At 44.6% G+C, this 7,500-nt stretch overlaps 1 protein-coding gene and 1 long non-coding RNA gene across 24 annotated transcripts in view; both read left to right on the top strand.

Annotated features, from left to right (window-relative positions):
* Positions 1–2,034, top strand: part of LOC116224144 — a 12,781-nt gene extending 10,747 nt beyond the window's left edge. The window contains exon 3 of the long non-coding RNA XR_004165458.1: positions 1,956–2,034. This is a non-coding gene — a long non-coding RNA (uncharacterized LOC116224144). The remainder of the gene's footprint in view (positions 1–1,955) is intronic.
* The window catches only part of celf2 (cugbp, Elav-like family member 2), a 200,162-nt gene that overhangs the window by 132,552 nt on the left and 60,110 nt on the right, over positions 1–7,500 (top strand). The gene's annotated exons all lie outside the window — the stretch shown is intronic.

Raw genomic sequence — 7,500 nt, 5'->3', positions numbered from 1 at the left:
AAGTGATTGAGCTGATCTATATCCTGGGTAAATTCATTAGAGTGCCAACTATTTGTGTAAACCCTCTCAAGAGTCTTGCACACATACACTTACACATTTGCTACACATTTCGCGCTGTCTCTCTTCCCCTCTATCTAGTTCTCTCTCTCACACACACACACACACATACACACACACTCGCGCGCTCACAAATACTTACTTCCTATCTCAGGCACATCCTGCCGGTGTGTTTTAAATGCACAAACGATTCAAACAGCAAAATAAACAAGCAAGCTATTGATTTCCCAGAGTGCAATAGTCTGCTTATCACCCTGGCCTCCCGGTAAGAGCAGACGGGCTCCTCATTAAAAATGAATTGGATTAGAGACACACACACTCAAACACACTCACACACACACACTCACACACACTCACACACACACACACTCAAACACACTCACACACACACACACACACTCACTAACACATGCTCACAGACTCTCACTGAAATGGCACCTTTCGCTCTGTTTATCTCTGCCTCAACCAGAAAAAAAATACAAAGCACAGACAGAAACACACACACACACCACACTCACGCGCGTGCACACACACACGCTAACACATACTCACACACACTGGAACCTTTCGCTCTGTTTATCTCTCTACATACTCAACGAGAAGAAAAACTCTCAACCAACTTTCCATAAATAGATACACACACACACACACACACACACACACACACACACACACACACACACACACACACACACACACACACACACAGTGATATGGTTCTGCTTTCCTGGTAATCTAACTTTCTCTTTCTCAGTTCCTGATTCTCAGTGAGAGTGAGAGATTGGGTCAGGAACGAGAGATCAAAAAGAGAGACAGGGACCGGAATGAAAAGAAGGGACAGACGAACGCATAGAAAAAACCGAGAGAGAGAGAGAGAAAACATGAGGGAGATAGAGAATGAGAGAGAGAGTGAGGGGGGAGAGAGAGAGTGATTGAGGGGGGAGAGAGAGAGTGAGAGAGAGTGAGGGGGGAGAGAGAGAGAGACTGAGAATAAGAAAGAGAGTGACGAACGCATAGAAAAAAAACAGAGAGAGAGAACAAATGGGGGAGATAGAGAATGAGACGAGAGAGTGAGGGGGGAGAGAGATAATGAGAGAGAGAGTGAGGGGGGAGAGAGAGAATGAGAGAGAGTGAGGGGGGGGAGAGAGTGAGGGGAGAGAGAGAGAGAGAGTGACAATGACAATAAGAGAGAGAGAGAGAGTGACAATGACAATAAGAGAGAGAGAGAGAGAGACTGAGAATAAGAAAGTGAGTGAGGGGGGGGGGGTTGAACAGAGGGGAGGGGGGAGGCCATGTCCCGACTACTTCTTGATGTGGTGATGAGACATTGATCACAGACGGCTGACGAAATGTCTCTCCTTACTTTCTTTCTTTCTTTCTTTATCTCATTCTTTCTGAAATTCAGTCTTTTATTTCTTTCTCTGTTTCTATGTTTGGTTTTGTGTATTCTTATGAAATTCCTCCCGCCCTCCCCTGAGATTCCTCTTCCCCTTCATTAGTCTCCATAGTTCATGGGTGTGCCATTTTGTTTGTGCATTTTTGATCCTCTACACTTCATTTTCAGATTCACATCTTGATGTACGTAGTTATGGGTCGCTCTTAACAGACAGAAAGTACATGGGGATCTGTATTATTTTTATTATTATTATTATTATATAATTATTATTATTATTATTATAATTATTATTGTTACTATTTTATTATTAGCTGCAATGCTAAGGTTTATGTGTGCGTTATATGTTAATCATTTTTCTCTTCTCTCACCCTCTTCTCTCTCTCTTCCCTCCTCCCTCTTCCTTCCTCTCCTGTCATTCTCTCCTCCTCCTCGCTTGTCGTTCTTCTCTCCTCTCTCTTCCCTCTCTTCCTCTTCTGTTGTTCTCCTCTTTCGCTCTGGGCAGCTGTGGAGGACAGGAAGTTGTTCATCGGCATGGTGTCAAAGAAGTGCAACGAGAACGACGTGCGGGTCATGTTTCTCCGCCTTCGGACAGAATCGAGGAGTGCCGGATTCCTGCGCGGACCCGACGGGCTCAGCAGAGGTGAGAGGGCGTTGTCACGGAGGATTACCTCTAGCCTCAACCAGCTCTCCACTGCCCCCTACCTCCCACCTTCCCCCTCAGCCCACTCTGCTTAAAATCAACACACACACACACACACACACACACAACACACACACACACACCACACACACACACACACACACACACACACACACACACGCCATTTGAAAGGCACACAGATATTTTCACACAATTCATGCAAATTGACAAAATACACACATGTCCATGCGCACAGAGAAACATACACTCAAACACATACACACATATATGGAAAGGCAAACTCAAAACACGATACACACATCATATGGAAAAGCAAACTCAAACACATACACCACATTCATAGGAAAAGGCAAACTCAAACACATACACACATTCATATGGAAAAGGCAAACTCAAACACATACACACATCATATGGAAAAGGCAACTCAAACACATACACACATCATATGGAAAAGGCAAACTCAAACACATACACACATCATATGGAAAAGGCAAACTCAAACACATACACACATCATATGGAAAAGGCAAACTCAAACACATACACACATCATATGGAAAAGGCAAACTCCACAAACACATACACACATCATATGGAAAAGGCAAACTCAAACACATACACACATCATATGGAAAAGGCAAACTCAAACACATACACACATCATATGGAAAAGGCAAACTCAAACACATACACACATCATATGGAAAAGGCAACTCAAACATCAAACACATACACACATCATATGGAAAAGGCAAACTCAAACACATACACACATCATATGGAAAAGGCAAACTCAAACACATACACACATCATATGGAAAAGGCAAACTCAAACACATACACACATCATATGGAAAAGGCAAACTCAAACACATACACACATCATATGGAAAAGGCAAACTCAAACACATACACACATCATATGGAAAAGGCAAACTCAAACACATACACACATCATATGGAAAAGGCAAACTCAAACACATACACACATCATATGGAAAAGGCAAACTCAAACACATACACACATCATATGGAAAAGGCAAACTCAACACATACACACATCATATGGAAAAGGCAAACTCAAACACATACACACATCATATGGAAAAGGCAAACTCAAACACATACACACATCATATGGAAAAGGCAAACTCAAACACATACACACATCATATGGAAAAGGCAAACTCAAACACACACACATCATATGGAAAAGGCAAACTCAAACACACACACACATCATATGGAAAAGGCAAACTCAAACACACACACACATCATATGGAAAAGGCAAACTCAAACACATACACACATCATATGGAAAAGGCAAACTCAAACACATACACACATCATATGGAAAAGGCAAACTCAAACACATACACACATCATATGGAAAAGGCAAACTCAAACACATACACACATCATATGGAAAAGGCAAACTCAAACACATACACACATCATATGGAAAAGGCAAACTCAAACACATACACACATCATATGGAAAAGGCAAACTCAAACACATACACACATCATATGGAAAAGGCAAACTCAAAACACATACACAACATCATATGGAAAAGGCAAACTCAAACACATACACACATCATATGGAAAAGGCAAACTCAAACACATACACACATCCATATGGAAAAGGCAAACTCAAACACATACCACACATCATATGGAAAAGGCAAACTCAACACACACACACATCATATGGAAAAGGCAAACTCAAACACATACACACATCATATGGAAAAGGCAAACTCAAACACACACACACACATCATATGGAAAAGGCAAACTCAAACACATACACACATCATATGGAAAAGGCAAACACACTCGATTACAATGTAGGCACCAGGCACCAGGCAGTCAGTCACGTCACGTCACAAAGAAAGAGGCAGTTGTTGTCTTCCTCTCTCTCTCTCCCTCTCTACTGTCTTTCTGTCTACTTTATTCTCTCTCTCTCTCTCTCTCTCTCTGTCGCCTCTCCCTTCAAATCCATTTCTCTCTCTTTCAAATTCTATTTCTCTTTTTCTGGGAGGGAACTCTCCATTGGACTCCTCCACCTGCGGACACTCTCTCCCTCTCTCTCTCTCTTGTCCTTTCCATGTTTTTCTCTCTGTCTCTCCCTTCTTCCTGAGATCAGGATAAACACTTGTGGACAAACACAGACGTACACACACACACACACACACACACACCTCACAAAAAAACACACACATCATTTTTAGAGTCCTGTATTCAGGATAATGGGCCAAGATGATTGGCCAGTAATTGGGACAGGCACTATTCATGCTGACACAAACACACTCATAACACACACACACATACCACACACACACTCATACACACACACACACACACGCACACACGCACACACACACACACACACACACACACACACACACACACACACACACACACACACCTACTCGGACAAACTCACTTGACCCTGAGTGAGAGGGGAGGAGTGTTCTTGTTCGTTTTGTTTGCTGTTTGTTGTTCTTTGTTGTTTTGTTGTGTATTTTTGTGGTTGTGTGTTTACCGTCACTAGGCTCTCTATCGCTGAGCATGTGTCCCTCCTGCTGCAACCCCCGCTATCCCACAATGCCACAGTCATGTTAAATTGGAGTGCCTCTCCCACAATGCCCTTGTTCTCTAACACAGTCTCTCCCCTCTCTCTCCCTCTCTCTCTCTCACTCCCCACACATGCACAGTCTTACACACACACACACACACACACACACACACAGACACACACACACACATTTTCTCCCCCCTCCCCCTCCCCCTTTTAGTGGTCTACCCTCACTCTCTCGCTCACTTTTTTACCTCATGAAACTTTCAGTGACACAAAAGATGAGAGCGTATTCCCAGCTTGTATGTGTGTGTGTGTGTGTGTGTGTGTGTGTGTGTGTGTGTGTGTGTGTGTGTGCGCGCGAAGGGGGAATGGAGACATTGCATCCTGTGTTTAGTTGAGTTTATTTTTAATAAAAACCAGACCAGCCCCCACCCGCACATTCATATTTTATGCACAGTTGGTAATAGTTTTAAGCGTGCACACACACACACAAACACACACACACACACACACAGAGAGAAGCCTCACTCCCAGTAGCCTCATCAGTAGCATATTTGTGGACAGAACTGTAAGAGGAACACTCCTCCTCCTCCTCCTCTTCCTCGTCCTCCTCCTCTTCCTCGTCCTCCTCCTCGTTCCACCTACCTAGAAGTGCTTATTAGACCAGCATATCAATCAGACGCTGGGCTCTATTAATAAAATATGGATCACACCACATGTGTGCGCGCGCCGAGCCCTGGGACGTACCCTAGTTTGAGGAAAAGGACTCGCCGTCTCCTCCTCAGCCAGCAGAGCAGCGTAGCGGAGCACAGCGCAGCGCAGCACAACGCTTAGAACCGAGCGCCCGCAGAACCCAGGGAGGTATTTTAAGAGAGAGAGAGAGAGAGAGAGAGAGAGAGAATCCCTGATCAGACACTTTTTTCCATGTTCAGTTTGCCTTGTGTTCTTTTCAACTCTTTCTTTTTTTTTTTTCTCTCCGGTTTTCTTTTCTCATTTATTTGTATCGGCTCCTCGCCATGGACGTGTGACGGAGCAGCATTTGTGCGACAGCATCGAGGAGAGGAGAGGAGAGAGAGGCCAATTTGGGCCACCGAACTCAAAGTTCTTCGGGTTAAAGGCCCTAAACACAGTCCCCCTCTCCTGCTCCTTCTCTACTGCTCTCTTCTCTCAGTCTCTAAGTCCTCTCCTCTGCAGAAGATTCCTGCCAGAACTCACAAATAAAGGAGGGAAGAGAGTGAGGGATGGAGAGAGAGAGAGACGGAGGGAGGGAGAGGTAGAGAAAGAGGCGTCCCCCAAAATAAACACTTTGAAGCCAACGACAGGTCACATTGGCCCAGGGAGGCCTCTGTAATCAGGCTACTGCAGGAAGACACACACACACACACACACACACACACACACACATAAATATTCACACGCACACACACTGCACACACATGGACACACAAAGAGAGAGAGAGAGAGAGAGAGAGAAACACACATGGACACACACACAACATACAGAGCTTAAATGGCTCTCTCTTGCTCTCCCTTGCACGTACACAAACACACACACTGAAAGTACACGCTGACACACATACACTGAAAGTAAGTCCTATCCTCCTTTTTGAAAATGGAGTGTTAAATCCCTGTAGTTGAAGAGTGCACAGTGTCACGGAGGAAAGAAGAAACATACAAAATTCAACAATAAGGCTGTGGCAATGAGGACACACACAATGAGGACACACACACACACACACACACACACCCACACACACAGTTGTAATTACTTAAATAATGCAAGCAAAGGCTCACAGCCAGAGAGAGGAACACGCAGGCTTTCACAGAAACAGGCACACACACACATACACACACACACACACACATACACACACACACACACACACACACACACACACATACACACACAGGCAGAGACACGGACACTCAAAATTAAACTCGTAAATAAATTCACACACACACACACACACAGGGCAGGATTATTGCTGAATCATTGAGTCACCCATCAAGTGGGTTGGGGAGGCAAAGTTGTATTATTGAGCTCAAAAGAATTGATCCACCACACGAACGTAAACATACATCCAAACATGCACACACACACATACATATATACTGTACTTAACCCAGTTCAAGGAAAGAGACACAGAGGGAGAGGGAGAAAGAGAGCGAGAGAGAGAGAGAGTGCCATAAGTTCTAGGGCAGGAGCTCTTACCAAGTCATCAAAGGAGAAGATACCCTTTTCTCATCATCTTTCTTTCATCTTCCCACTCCCCCCCCCCCCCCTCTCTCACACACACACACTCACAACCTGTCTCTCTCTCACACACACACACTCACAACCTATGGCTCTCTCACACACACACACTCACAACCTGTCTCTCTCTCACACACACACACTCACAACCTATAGCTCTCTCTCACACACACACACACTCACAACCTATGGCTCTCTCACACACACACACACTCACAACCTGTCTCTCTCTCTCACACACACACACTCACAACCTATGGCTCTCTCTCACACACACACACTCACAACCTATAGCTCTCTCTCACACACACACACACTCACAACCTATGGCTCTCTCACACACACACACACTCACAACCTGTCTCTCTCTCTCACACACACACACTCACAACCTATAGCTCTCTCTCTCACACACACACACTCACAACCTATGGCTCTCTCTCACACACACACACTCACAACCTATGGCTCTCTCACACACACACACACTCACAACCTATAGCTCTCTCTCACACACACACACTCACAACCTATGGCTCTC

This window comes from Clupea harengus, chromosome 16 (assembly GCF_900700415.2).
Source record: "Clupea harengus chromosome 16, Ch_v2.0.2, whole genome shotgun sequence".
In the NCBI taxonomy this organism is placed as follows: Eukaryota; Metazoa; Chordata; class Actinopteri; order Clupeiformes; family Clupeidae; genus Clupea; species Clupea harengus.
The sequence above is the reverse complement of the archived record's forward strand: the minus strand, read 5'-3'. Positions and strand labels throughout refer to the sequence as shown.